Source organism: Phalacrocorax aristotelis, chromosome 3, assembly GCF_949628215.1.
Source record: "Phalacrocorax aristotelis chromosome 3, bGulAri2.1, whole genome shotgun sequence".
NCBI lineage: Eukaryota > Metazoa > Chordata > Aves > Suliformes > Phalacrocoracidae > Phalacrocorax > Phalacrocorax aristotelis.
In genome coordinates this window covers 125764051-125787943 of record NC_134278.1, presented here as the reverse complement: position 1 = coordinate 125787943, position 23893 = coordinate 125764051, and the positions used below count along the sequence as shown (strand labels likewise).

The 23893-nt window shown below is 40.9% G+C and overlaps 1 long non-coding RNA gene across 3 annotated transcripts in view; it reads right to left on the bottom strand.

Moving 5' to 3' along the window:
- LOC142055476 (uncharacterized) overlaps window positions 1-23893 on the bottom strand; it is an 89945-nt gene that overhangs the window by 64670 nt on the left and 1382 nt on the right. For all 3 annotated transcript variants that reach the window (XR_012659943.1, XR_012659942.1, XR_012659941.1), the window contains exons 2-3: window positions 22206-22398; window positions 13544-13613 (exon numbers count right to left, since the gene is read on the bottom strand). This is a non-coding gene — a long non-coding RNA (uncharacterized LOC142055476). The remainder of the gene's footprint in view (window positions 1-13543; window positions 13614-22205; window positions 22399-23893) is intronic.

Below are 23893 nucleotides of genomic sequence, written 5' to 3'. Positions count from 1 at the left end.
TTAAATTGCAAATAAACTTTCAGTGAGAAGTCCCACAAATCCAGTATTATATTTGCAACAGAACTGCCGACAGTCATCGGAGTAACAGTTTACAGTATGTTAGGCTGGTAGACCAGAACTACAGATAATAAAGTAAGCATAGTTCCAGCACAACTATAATCTGTAAAAAGAATTGTTTAGGTAATATCTGAGCTTGGTTTTTTTCAGGTGCACAATCAGAAAATTCTATTTCCTGAACCAACTCTTAGAGAAGTATCCACATTTTTCTTCCCCAAAGGTATGCTAATAAGAAGAAGTTATTATTAGTAACATTCTTCTTAATTCTTATTAATAAGAATCGTATTATTAATAAGATTCTGATTTGCTGGATTGTCATCAGAAACTCTCTATAGTTACCAAATGTGCCACTGGTTTTGATGAGTAATCAAACAAAAAAGTTCAGTGAATTATTTTCTTTCCATTAAAGAAATTAATTTCTTGGTGGTTTAAGGAAGGTGGCAGTCCATTCTTACTCAACGGGTACAATATGGACAGCCTCCACACCTCTGGTTAATGGCGATAACCCTGGGAAGTCCTTCTACTCCTAAGCAGAGAGACTGAATGAAGAAATTGCCAACGAGGGTGCCAGGCTGCGGAGGAACTTCTGGTATTTTGGACATTTGAGCTAACATTTCCGAATTGTTTCCCGTCTAGCACTAAATGGCATTATTTGGGTAATAAATTGGAATCCAAACTACGCCTATTGTCCTTCCCGTGGTTTGAGCCGTTTTAACGTCCCCCTTCAGATACTGAAGCCATTGCGTCCTGCAAGAAGCCACACCAAATACCCATTATTCAAATACCCTTGATTTATACGTGTGGCAATTTGAAATGGCTGCAGAACAAGTCCAGAGCAGAGATACAATGAAGCTGGTTAAAAACACTGCACAATACCACACAACCTGCTCTAGAGAGCAGCACCTCTGGGAGGAGCTCCATTACATTGATGCGACAAGCTGAAATAGGAGTATGGTGCTGTCTCAGAGAGATAGCCCATCAAACAGCAAGAAGAAAAATTGGGCCCAAAAATATACTGGTCTCAACCGCTGTGTGCTGAGAGTACTGCCTCCCACTAAACCACACTCTTCTGAGGAATCTTTTATGGTTATTTCCCTATCTTTGGTCTTGGTTTTATTTTTTAACTGTTGACACATAGGAAGCTTGCACTATCCACTGCCAGTTTCAAGAGCCATCGAGTTTACATTTTCAGTCAGGCTTTCTATGTGTATCTGTCTGCTCTCCACACATCTTTTCAAAACCTTGGACAATTTAAACAAGATTTGAGAGATGCCGATAAACAAAACAAAACAGGCCACTGGGTAAGGGAAGAAGACCACCAAGAGCGTGATGACTGAGGGAAAGGAGGTCGGACAATCTCACATATTAATGGACACTAAGGAAGACACATGGGAAAGTGAGACATTCCTAGTGCTCCAACCATGGGAAAGTCTTAACTGCTGCAACTGGAGTTGAATCACAAGAAACAAATCCAAGGGGCTCCTTGTGGAACCCGACCTCAGTTCACGGTCGCTGGATTGTCACTGTGCCAATGAGAACAGTTAGCAGGGGCTTCCACATAAACACTCCGCTGGGTTTCCTGATCTCTGCTTGAAGCCCGGAGACAACCTGCCAGTAGGACCAGCAGACAGGGAGGACACAAGGTTATGCTGTTATCCCAGCCTCCCCGATTCTGTGCTCTTCCCCTCCCTCCTCCTCATGCTATTCCCTGGGAGTCTTTGGGAGGGTCTGTGCTGCCTAAGTTTTAAACTGTACAAAGTTCCTTTTCCTCCCAGGTGTGTCGTTCCACAGTTGCACTACTGCTTATGTAAATGGATGTGGAATATTTTTGAAGTAAATATTCATATTAATATTAAATACTAAATATTAAGTATCTGGTCAGTCAAACTCCTTGCAGGTGAAGATTTTAGTACATAGCAATGGGTGTCGCTGAAGCAGTTCTCTGCTGTCCTATTGAGCTCACCAGTCTGTCAAGGTGGCAAACCCCTGTTAACGAGGGGACCCAGAACGGAAAATTGGAGTGCCCCATCAAAGCAGAGGAACAGAGGAGCACCTCCACATCCTCTGAGTATGTGAGATGACATATCAAAACATCAGATGTGCCCTGTAGTCCCAAAATGAACAGAAATGCTTTTCTTCATTCTCAGAACCTCCATTAAAGGAAATTACTGCAATTGTTTCAATATAAACAAGCACTTCCACGGGCAGCAGAGCTAATCAAACCTATTTTACTATGAGTTGTGTGTTTTGTGGTTGGATTTGCTGATATTGAATAGGACGGCAGAGCTGCTTATATAATCATTTGCCATTAGGGCATTATACTGGTTTTCTCCTCTGTACTCCCTGGTGTCTAAACAGGCACAAATCTGTACTGCAGTTTTTTTCCTTGTGGAGACACTAATAAGGGCTCTCTCTCCCCTCCTCCTTGGCTTCCTCCTGAAGATTGTAGGATTATAAATGCCCTCCTGCCAATCTGCCTGAACCTACTGGTCCATCTCAAAAGTTGCTCACTTTGAGGCAGGCGGGCATGATCCCAAAAACCTTCTTGACTTAAAAAAAAAGCTGTAAGAAGACAAGACAGCTGTGTTCATTTTTGCAGCTTCGTTGAGACGTAGAAGATGCTTTTGCACCTCTTTGCACTGCACTAGGGGAGATGTAAAAAAATCCCACGGAGTTCCCTCCACTGAAATTTCTCCTGAATGAAGAGGAAGGGAGGAAGGATACGATAAAGGTACACAGCACCAGAAACAATTTCAAAATTCATTCTGAGAAGACAGCATGACACAGCATTCGTGTTCCCAGATGAGAAAATGCACTGTAGTTCTTTCTACAGCCACACCGTCAGTGGGATCTGTGGTTGTGTTTTGCGGCTGCTGAGATCACAAGAAGCCAGAACTGGCAAACCAGCTCACAAAGTCAAAAAACAGAACACCCTTCCCCACCACCCCTGCCCCCAAACTGCTAGACTTTTACAGCAGGATTGAATTGTTATTTTTCAATTAACTGAACAGGACTTGCAATTTCTGTCATTTGTCTGACTTTTTTCCTTGCTATCTGCAGGCACCTATCTTTGCTTTTACTTAAACAGTTCCTTCCCCAGATGAAGGAGTAGGAAAAATTTCTTTGTAGTCTACATTACCCTGTTCTTCAAAAGCTTGCTAGCCTAATAAAAATTGAACCCTAAATAGCCAGTATTGAACTGATTGGCAGAAGGTCTCTATAGTACGATACACTAAATCATTATGTACCGTGTGACAGATGCCCCAGAATTGCGGAAAACTTCTGAAGTATTGTATGAACTTTCTGACAGCTGTATGTATAGCCAAGGACTTTTTGTCTACAGAGCTAGAAAAGCAAGTTAAAAATCCACTTCCTTCACAGACGTAAAACAGTGAGAACCACTTAATGTAAATCCTCTGTACCAAAATAGGGAAGATGTTTTGAAGTCTTTTGAAGTTTCACAGCCTTACCTCATAAGAAAAGTGTGGAAAATTTTGACTAGATTCATAGGCCTCTGTCAATAACACCTACTGGTTTGAGGACAGTCAGTCTCTATTAGCAGGAATGAACTCAGAACCAAGCAGAGCCGCCGGTGCGCACTGCCCTGTGGTGCTGGCCTTTGAAGAGCCCTGGTGAAAGGCAGGACACTTACTGTTAAGCTATAGATGCTTAAAAGAACAGGGGATTACTCCTAAACGTTTCTGTTCTGAAGAGCTAATGATTTGGTTTATGAGTCCTGACAGGTCATGAGCAATACTGTTGCTTTAACTTGGGGTTTCTGTGACAAAATCAGACCTCTCAGGGCAGTCAGGGCTCATGCCCACAACGCACACTGGGAGCAGAGGGCAGAGGTGCTGGCGAGGGAGCAGAGACCTCACATGCTCTGTACCCAGATGCAGCGCAAGCATGTCAGCAGTGCAAGATACCTTTCTGCACCTTAGAGCCTTGCTGCAATACATAGATTGTGCTGGTTCTCCCCTCCAGAGCTATAATCTGCACGTGGACAAGCACAGAGCAGATAATACCAACTCAGGTCATTTATGGCTTTGGCACCTCCACGCCATACTCCATTGAAATTGTAAGGATGCGTCCTCTGAGAATGGCAGACGGGCTCAGCCTGGGATTGCACAGTGCAGGGAGAACAGCAGGACTATCCAGCAAGGGAGACATCCTCCTTAGGTTGTAACTGGGTCCACTGGGAAGTCACAGATGCAGGTAACTTAGAGACTGCAACATATATCACTACACCCATGAAGGTGAGTGGATGATTTCCTCCTCTCCTGCATGATTGCTTCAGTCTTGAAATATGATTAAAATGTGAACTGAACACAACACTGAATGGGACTGATTAAAAAGAAAGGCAAGAGTATCTCTGAGACCCTTTCTCTTTTTTTTTTTTACTGCACCACTCTTATGTGTGATTCTGGGAAGCCTGGGGAAGCTACCTTACACAGCTTTGAGAACTAATGCATTTCCCTGTGTGGGGGACTTTACCTCAAACAATTTCCTCCAAGCCAAACTGGCTGAAAAAACCACTGGTTTTACAACACTTAAACAAACAAAAACCTTGCTGTGATGAACCACCAGCAAGTTAGTCCAGAAACCACAATATTAAAAGATTTATGCTACTATAGTCACTCATAAAAGTGGGAGAGATTACTCTGACAGGGAGTGAAGTGGTTAGCTAAAATTACAGCTAATAAAATAATTCCCTTCACAGATATTCTTCTGTGAGATGGAAGAGATGCAACTAAACCTGCTACAATAATGGATGCTTTGCTATGTTTAAATGACCAGTTCAGCCAAGGTCAGGTTCAGACTGCTTCTGGATCCTACCAGAACTGTTTCTGTGCACAGTGAATTGATGGGGGGTTTTCTCGTGGATGGCATTGAGTCAGCACAGCAGGCAGGACTGAAGGAGATGTGCAGAAACTACAAGTAAAATAAAGGGGGAGTGTGGTGTGTGGAGAAAACTGTAGGCACTATGAGACATATTCCCTCTTGCAAAATTAAACAGGATTTTGAATTTCCTGGTGCTCCCTCTCACACTGTTGAGATATGAGACAGGTCACTCCTATCAAACGCAAGCCTACCTCTGGGAAGGTCACCACAGGATATATTGTACTTTCGCAGCAGTACAATCCCATGCAGGTAACAAAGGTATCATAGAGCAGAATGTGTCTCTCAGACATCCATCTCTTTTGGGATGAAAGGTGATTTCATTACTTCCATTGCAAATTATGTGTGCTGAAGTAACTGCCGCGCTTGCCTTCAGTTTGTAATAGCCAGGGTTGAAAGAAAGATACCTTTACATGAAACAGAAGTGGATAGAAAGCTACAGTTACAGAAGATGGAGTTGAACCACCTCTCCTGAATTAGCAGCATCTCATCCTTCAGTAGTTGTACATACAGTTCAAGAAGTTCAGATGCAATTTCCCATTCTGTCACACCAAAAGCACCATGGCAGCATTCAGTGGAATTTACAGGACTCTCCACTAGGGCTAAGTGGTGTAACAGTGCAGGGAATTGCTCTCACATGGTCAAAAACATGCTGAAAAACAGTAGCAAGAACAGTGATCTGCCAGGTCTCCCTTGAGGACATAGGTGATCAGAATGAGCAGAGACCACGCTGAAAAAACTAGTGCTGCCTGAGAGAAAAACCACAATGAGGGAGAGCGCTTCCATTCCTGCCAACACACGTTCCAGCGATCTGCAATTTTAAAGGTGGTTTGTACTTTCAGTAAAACTGAACCTTGGAACTTTCTGCAGACCAGGACTCTACACCAACTACAAGTAAGTTTAAAACAGAAAACACTCATTTAGCCAGAGCAGACAGCCTCACCCAGCAATTTGCAAGTCACTTTAATAAGCTGCAGTTAAAACTAATTGTATGGAGAAGTGCGCAATCAGATTTAAGGTCTTGGAAGTGATAGAAAATCCATCATTACTGCTATGTCCCAGGCGCTAATTACCATCCCATTAGAATATTTGGCACTCTATTTCCAATATGAGTTGGTCCAATTCCCCTATTAAAGCTCATTAAAACTGCCCTACTATAAATCTTCCTGTGTGTATTAAGAGTGATGAAGTCACCTCAAGTCACCTGAATGGATGAATTTGACAGCTTACCTTTTATTCTAGGAGACTTAACTGGTTTTCTGCACCACTGTTCTCTCGTCTCTCCCTTGCTAAGTATATTAACACCAGCACAGGACAAGGAAGCCCTGAAACAGGCGCACTAATGCTGCATAATGGCAAAACATGCTTCTCCATCCCTGCTCTGGATTCCCTCTGCTACACTGCCAAGGGCTGTGCTAGCTACACAGCCTCAGCGTAAAACCAGGAGCACATGTTCAGCCAATTACCCCTCAATCCCTGGCCCTTCCCCATCCTTTCTCAAAACACAGCCCCCACTGTGTAAATGGGATCTACATATTTTTGCTTCTGAAACATGCAGCCTTTCATTTGTCATGCGTAAATGCACCTAGTTCATAATGCAATATCAGCTGCTCTTCTTAAATGACCTACCTTGCTCATTTTTTTCGTTCCACCAGTTTTCATCATCTGCAAACTTCCATGCAATGGCATGGTTGATTTTTATTTATGTTACAGACAAAAAGTAATCCTCTCAATGAAGCATTAATACTTTCTTAGCCTCAAATAACTCCAAGCAAGACTTGTGCCTTTCCTGTACAAAAGATGGCCAGCAACACAAAGGAAATCAGTGTTTCCATCGACACAGACACGCCACAGATCCACTAAGATATCAAACACAGTACAAAAGGCTGTTCCTCCATTCACCCCTTGTAACTTGTTGGAATTTTTTTTTTTTAAAGAAACAACTGTAGCCTCACAGTTCTTCCTTTGACTGAGGACACTGGCAAAAGTGATGTTTGATGGCTACAACCTGCAATAGGCATACAAAATTCATAGCTGATTTTAATTATAAAAAGGTTACGGTTTGGAGCTATGCATTGTCTGGTATTCACTAGGACCATAAGATATGTAGGAAAGAGGTAAGGGGAGAAAAATGGCTATCATCATCCTTGTTATGGTCTGTGTCCTGAAACAAATGTCTGTAAGTATACACTTTTCAAAATCACATGAACTTATAAAAAAGAGGATCGTTACTATTTCTGTGGCGGTCTTGTTGTTGGGTTTTGTTTGTTTATTTGTTTTAACGTACACTTAGCAAATCCTTGTGGCAGAAAGTTCTGCAAGAAAGTAAAAGTTGGTCTTCTAGAATCTCTGTATTCTTATGATAGGAAAATACAAACAGGTGTATAGAATTTATTGCCTGCCTGCCATTATTTTAAGTATATCTTGCCACCAGTTCTCTTTTTCAAAGTATGTTCCATGACATATGAAGAAGACTGGAGGAGTGGATTGAAATAGACTGATTATCCTTAACAAAGTTTCATTGCTTTGCATTCCCCTCAATTTGAATGTTTCAAGCAGATTATTTTTTCTAAAGTCTGGTTTTCTCCAGATAATTGTTTCCTTTGCCTGCCTCTTAAGTAATTCTTCTCCAGTGTCAAGGACAACACACTCTTTTCTAGCAGTTCTAGGCATTTTGTTAGCAACTCGGCCACTCCGTTCTCAGGTCCCTTCAGAATTGGACCAATACTGTAGTTCATGGTGACACATCGCTTTCCAGTTTTCCTGTGCACTCCAGTATGTGTTCTTGTTCAACGTATACATGCTCTGGTGCAGCTTCAATGCAGAACAAGAGGCAGCACAACAGTTCAGACATCCCCTCCTGCATGACCCTAAGTGCCCGTTGGGTCAGACTGGTAATGGCAAAGAGAGATGGAAGTTGGGATTCAATCTTGTAGGTCCTCTGTCTGCCTAAATCTGCCCCTCCATCTCACAGGACAAAATATACAGAAGACAGGTTCTTCCAATTCTGCATGAATAAAAACAGGGAATAGAAGAGCATATTCTGCCATCCTGTCAGAACAGAGTGATCCAAACTTTCTGCTCAGTTTTACTCTGGAGGCCACATTCTGTTTCTTATTTTTGGCTTTAGTGAGGCTGTAAAGTGCATAGCCTATTACCAGGCATAAGAGAAGGATGCAATTTTTAATCTGACTCTGTGCAAAAGGAAGAAAAATTACATGAATGCAAGCATTTAAGTGTTTTTATAGACCAGAACCCCTGAAGACCTACCCCAGGAACAGAAACAAAGCTGAAAAGGAAATCTGACACCAAAAATGGTTTGCGTGGTTGTTTTCATTTCAGAGTTTATCACTGCAAAGACACAGTAGTCAAAGAAACCAACTTTTCACACACCGCAATTATTCTGGGATTCCACATACATCCAGTGCACCATAAACTGTAATTGTGGAATAAATGATAAGTCATGGCTTTGTTGATTTCTAAGCACAGGAAGTTCTCTCCACCTGTACCTTCTCCCTTGCCTTGCTCCTGCTGTTGGCTGGGAGATGTAGCAGAGAAGCAACCAAACACAAGAAGCATCAGAGGAATAAGAAGTCAGAAGTCAGTGGCTCCTACAAGATAATCAGTGCATCATACCTGCTAGAGACTAAGATCAGAGTATTAAAAAAAAAAACCCAAAACCATAGTTTTGAAGTGGTAAGTAGTTCAGGAAAAGATATTTCGTGGAGATGGAAAACCATTTGGAACATCTTCCTCCCAGGGGTTTTATTGCATGTGTTTGGATTCAGCATCTTACTGAGGATCCTTCATGGTAAGAAGTCAATACCTACAACAAACAGTAAGATACATCTAAAACTTCAGATACAAAATTAAAGATTTCACTTTCCGGTAAGGGAAAACAGAGCAATCCAGTAAGTTTTTACAGTGCAAGGGGTGAAAGACTGTTTACATGAAGTGGCATTGAGCTTATGCACTATTTTTAACCTCTTTAATTGTTTAAGTATGTGCAATACTTAAGGATTATCCTGACAAAACAGCAAAAGCCTCCATAACACCTACAGATTTATCTTTAATTCTTTTTGATGTTCATAAATCTAAATTGAATAATGAGCATTGTTCACCACTCTGTCATCTGTGCTGGATTCAGTCCAATTTATATGTCATTGTGAATTACTGACATACTGTAACACTAATTTTCTGTGTATGATAAACACAACATGTCATTTGCTGACTCATTCCCCAAAATCAATTAATCTTCTTAAATGCTGCCTGCTTTGAAGAAAAAGTGACAGGAAAGAGAATGTACGCCATGATGAGGTTATTCGAGTATTAATGCCACCATTATGAAAAAATGTGGTCAAAATATATTGTCTAATGCACACATCTGCATGAAAGTGGACATGCAGCTATGAAACTTGACAGGCTAGAGACATCGTCACAAGGTTAAAAAATTCTAGAAATTCAGGGAAATCATCTAGAATCTGCATTGCTGGCTCAGTCCTGACCTGCAGGCCACAGACTCAATATACACTGAATGTCTTGGCTGAAATAAACCTTTTCATTAGAAAAGGAATTTTCCTAATACTGACTTCAATAACCAAGAAAGGTTCAAAGGAACTTCTTATCCCAAGAGGAAGAAGGAACTGAATTTAATGCCTCTTCAGTGAGGAGAGACAAATGGAAGAGTGGCCTACAGACAGGACTACGGGCCTTGCATGCAGTTTGTTCACTGTTTTGAGGATCAGCACCTCCATTGTTAACACTAGGAAGTGGGGTAGATGTAAGAGGATGCAAGATCTATAGGCTGAGGATTGCTAAGAATATGATGTAGGGAGAGCACGGATGTTGTTTCCATTTTATTTCACTCGATTGTATGATATGACTATTTGTGTTCTTTCCCTTCGACATTCATTTTCCACTGCAGTAAAACCCTCCAGCATTCTGAACTGTAATACTCCTAAGTAGATGACTATATTCAGCAAATTATGAAAGTTTTCTCCCACTGACAAGATAATCCTCACCAAATCAAATTGTCCTTATGCATTCCACTAGCCAACTTACATGTCGCATTTAAGTCAGACTTCTTAAGGGGAACAGAAACCTTTCAATCTATCAACATTTCCATCATGCATCACCATAGCAAAGCAATTTGAGCCACACACTGCAAACAAGAGTTAAATGAATTTAGGAATTTACTTAAACTGGTGAAGAATGTTTTTTTAACTGTAAACAGACATCTGTTTTGATACTGACAACCACCCATTAGCCCTGGTGTTTGCCAACATAGTGCAGCAGATGTTATTTTCTTCTTGTATATTTTCATAAGATGCGGTCATTGTTTAAGCTACATTCTAACAAGGACTCAGAATTAAATGGAGCTAGTTAAATTAAAAATGGAATGTTACTCTCCAATGTGAATTAATCACAATGACACATTGAAGTGAGAAGAAATAATTCATGTTCTGCAAATAGCTGCAAAATGGTTGTAATGTTAACATTTGGCTGATCTTTTTGCACAAGTGGAAATAAGAATATACTGGAAAAGCTTGTTATTATGTCTCTGAGCATTCTTTTATAACATACATGTGTATATAAATAATGTATATTTGACAGAAGCACATATATACATGCACATATAAGCACAGTCAGGTATTTAAATTCTGGATTTTTGTCCAAGCCAATGTATTTAGTGGGAAAGGACAAAATAACTTGAATAAACAGGAAATCTCTATCTTCTCTCAGTCTCTCTGAACTGAAACACAGCCCAGTGTGTTAAAGAAACCTCCCAAACTTCCCATTTCTCTTCTGATACAAAAAATTATGAGATGTAATGAAGAAAGCTGTCCTCACACCATTTCAGTTTAACAGCAAAGGATGGTAAACCCATGTAAGGTATCTCCCTAGATTTGAGTGGTTCGTACATATATCTGGTAACAATCTGAAGTGTTGGATGCTCATTTGGACTGAATTTTAAACCCCTGAAGGCTCATCCATCACTAGCTTACAGTCTGCAGGAACAAGAACACTATTTACTCTATATTTTGTTTTACTTATCTTTCTTTTTTTTCCAGCTTTACTACTTGTGAAAGGTCCAAAATTACTGTAACTGGAGAATAGACTGGATAAAAAGACGCTCTCTTTATCACCATAAAAACTGCCCTACCTTGTCCTCTCAATAAAACTTAAGTCTAAAACTTAAAACCAGCTGCCAGATTCTAACTACCAACAAGTCTTTCATCATAGTGCATTTAATAGAAACTTTATGGTCCAGTTTGAAACTCCCTGTTCAGCATTCAAAGAACACAGAATATGGAAAGAATTCTACAGCTAAGGACAAGACAAAGCTTGTAGGTCAATGTAGCTTCTTTTATTAGACTGACAGGTATAGCTTTTTGAAAACCTTGAATAAGCTTTTGGGCATGCAATCCCTTCTTGGGGTATGAAATACATAACAGAAGTAGCCTACTTAAGAACTATATAACAACAGAGAAAACAGAGAACTTTGACAGTTATGACAAAACACACCAAGACCATTGAAGACACTAAATTTTGCTATTCGAAATTGAGACTACACAAGACAAAGGCAGCAGCCAAGTTAAACATGACATCTCTTTCCTAAGAGATCATAGAGACACTCCTATTAGCCCTACAGTTAAAAAGCACATCACTAAAAGCCAGTTCATGTCCCAGGCTGTGCGACGATGCTATTCTGTTACCATCTGTAAAACTGTTGTATCAACTTTCTACCTGTTCCATCAGAGCAGGCTCACACCAATTACATTAATCTGTGTAAATCACTTATAGGACATCAAAGCAAAGAACTATAAAGTACAAAGGATTGTATAATGAATAACACTTGAAAGAAAAGCAGAAAGAATATGCTAAGCCCAAAATATCCACAATTATCCATCAGGTTTTGCCTCCAGCTAGAGTTCTGAACAAAACTTTGGAAGAGAACAGTGGAAGCAGAAATCATGGATGACGTAACAGGAATGGACCTGAAGACCATCTGATTTATTGAGCAGTGGGTCTTGCTGAAACTACAAGATCTGAGCAAGTGCAGGTGAGTAGGGGAGAGAGCACAATTCTGGCCTAAAAAGCCCCTTCCCTCCCAAGGTCAGCAAGCATATCAGGCTATTTGGAGGATGCAGAGGCTCACACTTGCAAGGACAGGGGCAGCAACAAGCCTGCTGTCTCTCACACTGACGAGATGTAACTGCAGTCACCCAGAGCTTCCAGCCCTTGAGGCAGGCAGCTTGAGTCTGAGGTGAAGCCCATCTTTTGTTTTGAATCCAGTTACCAGGAAGGAATGAGTTTCCAGCAGCTCTAGTTATGAGGCAGGAAGCAGAAAAAAAATAGCAATAAAAATAAAATAGAAAAAGAAGAGGGCAATAGGAGTCAAGAGACAATGCAACAAGTTAGTAGAAGGACAACATGCAGGATATATATGTATGTGTCTCTGTGCCTGTGCAGTACTAGCGCTTCCCATAAGACTTAGCTGTATGCCAGAACTTGGCTTACTGTTGGTCATGATAATGTGAGACATCAGTGACTGGTATTCTCAGAGGACATCTAGTATCACTGTCCACCAGGCACGATGCCTAAATATAATTCCATCCCTTGAGGAATTATATGCCAAACTTAAGAAGTAAAGTACTTTAAATAGTAGTAAATTCTTTGCATGCAGCTTTGATTGATACAGGTTTTATAACAGCTAATAGCACCTACTGTAAAGGCTCTGGGACCAGCTTGTGCTGAATAATGGTTAGCTGCAGAAGCCATGATTCTCAGCTTATTCTCTTTAAATAAAACCCCAAAATATTAGGTTTAAAGAAGAGCAGGAAAAGCAGTGAAGAACTAGAACTACCAGCACGGAAAGAGTGTCAGAAGTATATTTAAGACTCTCCAAGCAGCATTCAGGTTTTTATAACAGTCTTGATAATGATCTTACACTTACAGAGCATCTTTCATCCAGAAGGATTAATTTCTGGGCTGTAAGCATACCATGGGAATAACTGTCCTCCCTTCTGCCAACTTAAACAGTGAAATGCTGTTTACACCTCTGGAGGAAAATGTGCTATGCGAATTGCTACATCGCAGCAAAAATGGATTAGGACAGGCAGTGCCAAGTGCTACAACAGTCAAATACAAAACATAGTAGGGAATTTGAAAGAAACAGAACAAACCCATGTTCTGGTAAGGACACTGAGATTAACAGAGAAACTTCCAAAATGTATCAAGGTATTAGTCATTGAACTTTTGCTTCTAAATCTCCATTGGATCTTTTGATCTCACTTAGATTCTCCCAATGTATACGCATGCAGGCTGTTCTCTAAAACATTAGCAACCAGCCAGCTGAGCCTGACAGAGCCATTTCCAAAACTTAAAAAGTTATGTTACATATAATATGTGGTAATTACTGGCTTTTTAATTGTACCCAATGTAAAACAAGAAGGATTTTAAATCAAATAACATGAACAAAAAGCATTTCTAGAACAAGATTTGTATTTTAAATGCATTAGGATAATTCTTACTAGGTCCAACTACCCTCTTTAATTTGTTTCTTAGTCCCACCATCCTTACTTACATAAGCTGTTTTCTCCCATAAAGGTGGAAAAGGACTGCCTGTCGGGGTAATGGGAGCAAACTCAGGACTCCTGCAAAAGAAGAAAGATAACATGAAAGTGGTATTGACTGCATATTGTAATTAAGGCTGGGGTAAATTTGCACTTGTCAGGGTGCAGTGAGGCTTTGTCGGAATGGATATGAGCTGAGGCCAGGGCCCTGACAGAGGCAGACTGAACTCCTCACTTTGTCACAGGGCAACCAATTTCATGGTTGGATAACGAGGAGGTAAAAAGCCCAAACCCAGTCTGAGCTCCTTTCACTCAGTGTCCAAGAGGGGAAAGTGTTCCACTTTTACTCAACAAGGGAGAAGCAAAGCCATAACAAAGCTTTTCTGGCCTTGGGTCCAAGCAACCCAAGGCTATATCCTTCCAACCAACCAACCAACCTACCTACCTATAAACGCCCTGCCCTCAGGTTAGGAACTCAGCACAAGAGCACAGAAAGAACCGTTCTTGCTATTCTTTCAGCACAACACTAGTCTACAGTAGAGTCCAGGTAAATAATATAACCAATGATGTTTTCATTTAAGAGCATGGGTCAGGAGACTTAGAACTCAGGGAAAAGAACACCTTCCTGAGCCTTAACTGTTCCCCCTGCCCCCACATTTTCTTCCTTTCATGGTTTCCCAAATTAAAAAAGGACTTTTGTCACATCATCTCCCATTAATCTAATGTCTAAAGTCTAAATAAAAACGAGTCTAAACATTAGCTTAACAGTGTACCCTGGCAGCCAAGAGGGCCAGCTGAGTCCTGGGGTGCATCAAGCACTGCATTGCAGCCGGGCGAGGGAGGGGATTGCCCTGCTCTGCTCTGTGCTGGTACGGCCTCACCACGTGTGCTGTGTGCAGGTTTGGGTGCCACAGTACATTAAGGGTATAAAGTTACTGGAGAGTGTCCAGAGGAGGGCCAGAAAAGGTTCTTTCCCCAGAACGTGGTGGAGCACTGGAACAGGCTCCCCAGGGAGGCATCACGGCATCAGCCTGACGCTATTCAAGAAGCACTTGGACAACGCCCTCAGAGACATGGTGTGAATTTGGGGTTGTCCTGTGCAGGGATGGGAGTTGGACTTGGTGATCCTTGTGGGTTCCGTCCAACTCAGGACATTCTATGATTCTATGAAGTCAGAGCAGTCAGGTCTCCTTTTGACACAGGTGTTACTTTCAAAATGTACTTTCCAACAATTAAACTTAATTCCAGGTTAACACAGATTTAGATTTCTCCCCCTATGGAATGGGAATGGGGGAAAGTTTCCTAGTGCAAAAGCAGGTATTTCAAATGAAATCGGAAGGAAGGAGCTTTCCAGCACCCCTAGGAACAGGCCATGATATTGCTGGTCCATGGCCCTGTGATGACAACTGATGGTGGCAAGACTGAATATATACCTAAGTGCTTGCAGGGTGATGGCCAATCTCTGACACAAGGTCATAAGGCAGGGATGCATCCTTTATTAAATGTTAAATGTATTGCCTTGGTATGATATTTCTACCCTCTTGGTGTTGATCCACTTGCTTTGCTCATAAAGGATTTTCACTTGAAAAACACCTAAACTACAAATGGATCCAAATATCAGTCATGCAGACACAGCACGTATTACGAACAAGTAAATAACAAGCTTTTCTTCTGGGAAGCAAACAAATCTTCAATTCCTGGCAAGGAGGCAAACCACTGTTCCTAGCAACCAAGACTTCAGAACAACAATCTAAACTGATGAATCAGAATTTGTAATAACGGAAACAGAATTATACACAGCCCTCTACAAGGATTTATAGGAGAAATTAAACATAACTACATTACCAGTAAAATGACAAATGCAGCTAAGCTAGAAAACACATGATAAAAAATAGTAACTAAAGCAAATGGTAACGATGAAGATGGTTTTATAATTTAAAAAATGAATTTCATCCATCTGATTGCTCAAATGACTTTTTTTTTTCCCCAGTAATATTGAGCTGAATTGGGTATTCAGCAATTTCAATACCATTAACTGCTAATGCTGAAATAGGGTTTTGTTTTTCACATCAGGCAAGAAATGATTGACAGCCATGCCAGAGTTTGTATAGATTTTAGCACAGGAGAGACTGTTTGTTTACTGTCTGTGACTTTCCTCATTGTGCTGGGCAAAACCACAGGTGGCACTAAGACAAATTTATTTAGTAGGTGGAATTTCTTTCCTTTGTTCTTTTCTTGATAGAAAAAGAAGGAATAGAAAAGTAATTACTGGTGACTGAATTTTCTTGGGAAATGTGTTTGTTCTTATAACAAGAGCAGGGATACAGGATCTCCCTTAAACTAAGGAGAGGGGGAAGGTGTAACAAGAGAAATGTATGGGCATTTCTCCTATATTGACACAAATGTAAGCACACATATTATCAAATTAGTAGAACAGCATCCAGTTTCTTTAATTAAACAAAGATATAACAAGATTCACTGGTTGAAAACCAAAGCTAGAAAAATCTGAACAGGAAGAAAAATGCAAATTTTAAATGAAGGTGATTAACTACTGGAATATTTTATTGAAATGTGTTGGTAGATTCCTCAGCACCCCACTTGGATAGCTTTCTAAAAAGATAAGCCCTCAAACAACCATGATGGATTAGGCTTCACACAGAATAAGTGGGTAATATTTCATGACATCTGTTTTAACACAGATACGAGTAGATGTGCATAATGGCCTCTGCTGACCCTGAATGATCAAAAGCTTTAACCCAAGTGGAATATACAAAAGAACAAGAAAACAATTTATGGATCTTTCTGCCAACTTCATTTATGCTGATTAGTATCTTACTAGATAATAATAATAAAATCTAACTGAAATCATTTCAAGATATCACTAGTGAGAGTAAGGTTGGAAAAATTGGAAACTTCCTGTTTTATGGAAATTAGATTTTGTAGTTATGCTGTCTCTCTACTTCTTCAGACTTAATAACTTTTGAAACTAATAACTAATTTAAAAAACAAATAGGACACTAAGTGTCTAAGAAATTAAATTCTTGAAGCCAAGGGGATAGGTGTATAATTTGCTTTTCCTTATTGCCAGCAAGAATCAACCTATTCACATACCCATGTCTGGAGACTTACTACAAGAAAGTAGTGCCTGGCCCTGGCAAGAAACCGGTCATATTCCACAGATCTCCTGAATTTTGCTGGAGCACATGGAAATAGATAATCTGAATGATAAAGTCCATTTGGGTTTCCAAAAGGCCTTTGAAAAGGCCACTCGCCTACAGTTTTTGAAGAGCCAAGCTGCCATGGAATAATCTTATTATGGATAAATAATTGCATAAAATACAAGAAAGAAAACGTAGGGGTAAATGGGCATTTTTCACAGTGACAAAGTTTATCACCACATGTCCATCTAGATCGGCACTAGGGGCTACTTTTTTCAACTTCATCACAAATTATATAGAGAAAAGTGGACAGTAAAGCGACAAGGCTTGCTGCTGATGCTAAATTATTCATGATGGAAGAAAACAAAAGCTGAATGGCAAGAGTTACAGAACTACTTCACTACACAGAATGGCTAGCAATAAAATGACAGATGTGGGGGAAAACAATGCACTTCATTGTAAATATGCAGAGTCACAGCAAACTAGACTTGGTATAGTTTTGCAAGCAAACCCGAATGACAGACAGTGAAGAATTGTACTACCTGCAGTCCAGTGGGGCAGGACATTGGATCCTTTTGCCCATCCCAGCAAGAGCTGGGATAAACTGAAATGCTTTGTGAGGGCAGGAAAAAAGCTTGTCTGCTCACCTCATCTGTTTGGTGCTGAGTAAAGGCTTGTCTCCATGCACACAAAGGAGCACAGAGGCACGGTGGCAGGCAGGGGAACCCAAACAACCTCATCAGAAGCACCTGCCTCAGCTTCTCTAGAGCCATCACAGGAGGGGATCAGCCCACAGCCAGAGTGTGGAACCCCTCAAGGTGAGTCAATGGAAAACCTCTCCAGAACACCTTCTAGACAGAGGGAGATTACTGCCTGCAGAGGTATGGGACTCACTCTGGGATGTAAGGGAAGAGCATTTTGGGATTGTACCAGACTTATGGGGTGTTCAGGGGATGAAACAATGGTGGGGAAAAGGTGGGATCAATGTGGTTTGGGAGGAACAAGCATGGAAAAACAGAGGGATAAAAGGGGCTGGTTGTATGTAAATAGGTTGCTAGTCATCACTCTTATCCGTCCATGCCCTGCACCTGATCACCTGCGTCTGTCCCATCTTCTTACTAAGCTCCGTTTTCAAGTATTTTCTTGGGTGAGGGGACCCTCTATTCTGTGTGCCATTGTGTGTCTAAGGTCTAAGTATCAGCAACTGGAGCCAGACCACAGGTCACAGGAGCAACTGGAGAGACTGGAGGGAGTGAGGGGTCTAAGAGCCAGCAATTGGAGGAGGTACTGTAAGTCATAAGGGCCACCATGTCAAGGGTGCAAGCAATAGGAAAGACTGGAGCATATGGAAGTCTAACTGCCAGCAACTGAACTGGGGCCATGTAGTGGTCACAGTGACCTGTGTGCCTGGCATGCCAGCAACCTGAGAGATCAGAGTGCGTGCATGTTTTTTGAGTGCACATGTCAGTGCGTGATCGTTAACTGAAGCTGGATTATCATGCAAGTAGGATAAAGAGACTTGGGAACGGGTTATCAAAACAGCCACAAGTCTGGGTCAGATACTGGAAAGACAAGAGGGACTGAAAGTTGGCTACTGGAGGAATTCGGTAGTCCAAGCCAGCTCCTGGAGAGACTGTGAAATCTGGGGGTCAGCTGAGAGACTCGTTTGCATTTATGTGTCTGTGCACAATGCAACTGGAGACAAAGAGGATCTGGGGCCAGCTACTGGATAGACTGAATGTCTACAGCCAGTTCCTGGAGGATCCATAACATGTCTGTCCATGCACGCATGAGAGTGTGTGTGTGTGTGTGTGTGTACACAAGTAACAGCAAGTAACAGCAAGCCTCAGGGGCTTGTACACCCAGCTGCCAGCAACTGGGGAGAGTAGGAAATCCAGGAGCCAGCTATTAGATAGACTCAAGTGTCTAAGGCCAGCTTCTGGATGGATCCATATTGAACGTATGTGTGTATATACACATAAGTATCTATATTTTCTATTAAAGGGCTTTCACCCTGATCAGCCAGAGAGGGGAACAGGATTAATCCATTGCTACTGTTTATGCTGTGTTTTCTGTTGGTGTTGATCTGCATCACCAATCATTTGTGTATGTATATATGTACACTGTGTGTGGGGGTGTCTATTGGGAACACGGGCCGTGCTCAGCCTCATTACTGGTTGAACGGGGGAACATGGAGCAGGAGCAGCCTTTTGTCCCTCAAGCTACCACATTCAGCAACCCCTAACAGCCTACACGGTCACTCCATATTTGCCGCCTTCTGTGTGGATGCCAAAGAGACATGAAGGCCTCCCTGGAACATCTTTAACTTGTCCACCAGTATACTGCAGGGCTTACCACTGCATCCCTTAAGCAGAAGAGCAGTTAATCAAAAGAAGAGCATCTCTGAGGAAAATAAATCTGATAACTACATTCTTCTAAATACATGTATATATACAGCTTGTTGAACTGGCTTAGCTTTTCTTTGTATTCTCTTAACTATTCATGCCTGTTAACTTTGGATATTTTTTTTTTTACTGCATTTAAGGAGATTAGGCCCCAGTGGGAGATAAATTACTTCACTTCCCTGGGATTTTTGTATTCACTTCATCCTATGGTGTCTCTGATTGAACTGTCTTACAGGAATTACTGCTTGATGCTCTTGTTCCAGTATAGCAGCTTGTACTAAGCACTCTGCCAACTGTCACTCAAAGTAGTATAGAAATTCACTTATGTTCCTGCCTATGTACACCAACAATCACAAGAATGACATGTTCTTGACAAAATTGTTACACCTTAAAAAACAGCAATTGAAAAATTTAGCAATACGATCAAATTTATTCTCTATTGCCATGAAGTTCTTCCTCAATTGCGGTTATTCCATTGACATCTAGCACACAGAATTCAGTTGAAATTTGAGGTTTACAGGTGAATATCTGTGTCTAAAATAACCGATTAACATAGTAAAACTATTTTTATCATCCCATAACAAACCAAGATGGATTTTTTAGAGTGAATACTTCTCACTATTTCTACTAAAAAATATAAGAATACCATACAAAATGCCATGCAGTTGCAAGGACACTATTTTGTTTTTGAAGAAGTAGGAGGTGGGAGAGTACTGAAAAGAGCAAAAAAGCAAGTTGTTTCATTGAGAATGGAAACAATGAAACCTTGTTTCCTATCGATTTATTCTATGGATTGAGCTCTATGTGGCTTCTCTCCTGCCTGATAAGGATTCTGTTTATGCTGCATAATTCCTCTTTAATTAAAGACCATTAAAAGGGTCTTCCTCTTATATCCAGACATGCGTGTTTAAAAAATGTGTAGCAACTGATTAGACGTTTTACTTTTTCCTCCCTGCCAAACTGGCTGCAATTGCCCAGGAGGTTCAACATGCTATGCTGGTAGAGACAGAGGACTACATTCTTTGAAGGTTGGTTGGTCTCTGTTTACAACAGTAAATTAAATTTCACAAATATTTTCCAACTTCCATAGAGAGAGTATTTGTAACATTTGCTATAATTTATTTCTCATCTCTCTATTTTCAGGAAATACTTTCCAGAATTTCTTCTGTTCTGGGGAACACAACCATTGATGGAACACAAAGGATTTCTACTGCATGAACCATACACAAAAGATCCATAGATAAATCACTGATAGAGGGAGTACCACAGTTTTCATCTAGAGGAGGCCCTGCATGTAGCTAATGGCTTCTCTCTCTGGGAAGTTTAAGATTAAAGACTGGTAGGCTGTAGATGCTCAATTCTCAGACACCTGCTGACGCCATGATTACTCCACAGGCAAAACAAAGTCAAGTCAGAAATACCATCACTAATATCATTAGATGGCCAGTGGGATACAGCTAGGCCCACTATCTGTGAGCAGGAGCATTCTCTGCCAGTGAGAACAAGGACAAAATAAGGAACTTTCTAAAACTAAATCGCTTAAAAAACAAAGTGTACTTCCCTATCCTGACATAAACAAAATGCTATACAAACTTGAGGTACCATAAATAAAACAGACAAGGTCTACTGGAGAGCAAGAAAAGGGTTTCAACCTAACCATTCTCTCTCCTATGAGGGGCAAAAAACCCCAAACCTAACACCAGATACACCAAGGGCTAAAGTAATGTGCTGAGCCTTCCCTGAGGCAGAGTGCTGAAATCTAAACTACTGCCCACTTGAGGGTGCCAGTCAGAGATGGTAGATTACACTCTAATTCCTTCCATTTTATACTCTAGGGAATACCGTAAATATCATAAATGACCTCTTTTCTTAGCCACTGGTCTGGAAACTTGCAATTAATTAATTTTACCCCATTCAACATAAAGGTCTAGGACTTTATCCAAGTTTTTTTTTTAGTGAACATCCAGCAATAAATGCAGGCTTCCCCAGGATTAGCTAACAGTTTGTAACAATGAATGGCAGGTCCTTCCAAGGTCTCCACAGGTCACTCAGAATCACAACCTGCCCCTGGTATTCCAGAGGGGGGTCTTTTCCAGGCACTGGACTTTTGTAAATATTTATTTCCTGACCTTGCCCAACAAGCATGAGCTGAATTTAACTCACCCTCACCTAGCAAAAACAGTCTAGGTAGTTGGACAGGAAAATATTTTAAGCTGGCAACCTTTTAGGAATAAATGACTACTAATTAAGCTACCCATATTGGAAGAGGAAAATCTGGGGTTTTCTCTCCTGATCCTAAAAGGAGTAAAACTCCTGTTGTCTGTTTTCTTTTAGAGTGACCTACACTGCTAGGGTATGTGCTGTTTCTACTTATTGCAGCTAACCATCTTCAGCCAAGAATGCAAAAATCTCATGCTCAGGAGAGCACACAGGCTGACTCCAAAGACTACTGGTTACAGCATATAGCTACAGAGAAGACAACTTGCATGCTGCAGCTCATGCTTCTTGAACAACCTGCAGGTTCTATGCAGTCACTAGATTATAGATTAAATATATCAAAGGAAACAAACCTAAAAGGTAAATCTCTGAGGAAATATACATAAAACTTGCAATTCATTTAGCAAACATAAGATCCTCTTAACAGCAAAACTCTACAAAAGCACAACTGGCACAATTATGTCTTAGTTTTGGTGCATTTAAATTACTTCAACCTAGACAGATCATCCAGGAGAGAACATTTTATGGTACAAATTACAACGGGGATCAAAGTGGAATGCTAACTAATTTAAGCCTTCATGCTGCAACTGCTTTACTAATACATTTGTTTGCAAGACCAAGGTCTTAGTCACACAGTGAAATAACTGTCAGAGTCCTGCATCTGAAAACAGCATGAAACCGGTAGGCTATGGTACCAGAAATCAAGGGTTCTGTCAAACAGTAGTCATAGCCCTAAAATTCTCCACATGCACTTCTGAAAATGAAAAGTTGATTTATAAAACCTAGCAAAACTCCATGTCAAACAAAACAACATGGTGTGGGTCTCTTTATGTGGCCTGCCTGGGCGACCAGCCAAGAGACTGAAATAGTTTAATATTATATAGAAAACCTACCTGTAAAATCAATCACAGTAAGCTCTGTGCAGGAAGTTCAGGGCAAGGGTGAAGTAAATAGTTATAAAGTGTTGTTCTTGTGTTAATAGTCTAGTAAATATGCAGTTCTTCTCTGTGGTTCTTTCTTTAGATTAAAGATGCCTGACACACACCCACAGGAAGCCGTTAAGTTAACATCACAATTTCATTGCTCCTGAAAAAAAACCAAAACAAAGTACTGGAATGTAAACTATGAAAATGCAGTTTTCATTTTAGATGACATGGAAAGCTGTCTTTGTTACCTCTCTACCCTCCTACCCTCCAAGAGTGCTGCCAAAGCTGCCAAGTTTTTTAATTATTTAAGCATGAAACATGTTCCACACTGCTCACGTGAAATGAGGGGAAAAAAGTCACTATGCAGTGTGATAAATTAAAAAAAATAAAAGATAAATTAACTAAATGTAGTCATCGGTGAAAACAAAGAATAGGCACACAAGAATTCGGAGTTATGATCTTGTCCTGGTTTCAGCTGGGATAGAGTTAAATTTCTTCGTAGTAGCTAGTATGAGACTATGTTTTGGATTTTTGCTGGAAACAGCGGTGATAATGTGGAGATGTTTTAGTTGTTGCTAAGTAGCGCTTACACTGGTCAAGGACTTTTTCGGCTCCCCATGCTCTGCCAGGGGCACAAGAAGCTGCAAGGGGACACAGCCAGGGCAGCTGACCCCAACTGACCCCAGGGATGTCCCACACCATATGACGTCATTCTCAGTATATAAAGCTGGGGAAGAAGAAGGAGGGGGGGATGTTTGGAGTGATGGCGTTTTTCTCCCCAAGTAACAATTATGCGTGATGGAGCCCTGCTTTCCTGGGGATGGCTGAACACCTGCCTGCCCATGGGAAGGAGTGAATGAATGCCTTGTTTTGCTTTGCTTCTGCACAGCTTTTGCTTTACCTATTAAACTGTCTTTATCTCAAACCATGAGTTGCCTCACTTTTACTCTTCTGATTCTCTCCCCCGTCCCACCGGGGGGGAGTGAGTGAGCGGCTGCGTGGTGCTCGGTTGCTGACTGGGGCTAAACCACGACAGATCTCCCCTCTGAAATGACCCCTGGGCAGATCCAGTGAAATAGTTAGGACAAATAAAGGTACAGATGTTCTAAGCTGTGATACAAACAATCCCTGGTCTGCTTAAAATTTGCTTCTGATGACTCCCCAGATTTTACATAAAACAGAAGCGTTCTGATCATATGCAATATATCCAGTGAAATGACCATACGTAATATATCCAGTGACTGTACAATGCTGCTGAGGGTGGAACCTAGATCTTCTCTCCTCTACGTTAACATCTTAACTGTACTCTGTCTGGCCCAATCAGCTTGAATTTGTGCCATGCCTCAGCCATAACAGGAAAAGCCTGTGAATTTAGTTATAAGGGTACTTTCCTGGTAAATAGACAATATGGATTTCAACTCCCTTAAATTGAGGCTGCAGCTGAAGAGGATACATGTTTCCTACCACCTGACTAAATGTCAGCCTATTACATAAAGCAGAAGTTTTTCACCTGCAATTACAGAGCAGCTATAAAAGGTTCTGGTTTATAAATGCCATCTGAAGAGAAATACTCCTCTACCATCCTGAAACATTGCTCCAGATTTAGGGATAGGGAGTGTTCCTAAGCATCTTCCCCACATTTCCTACTGGCAAGC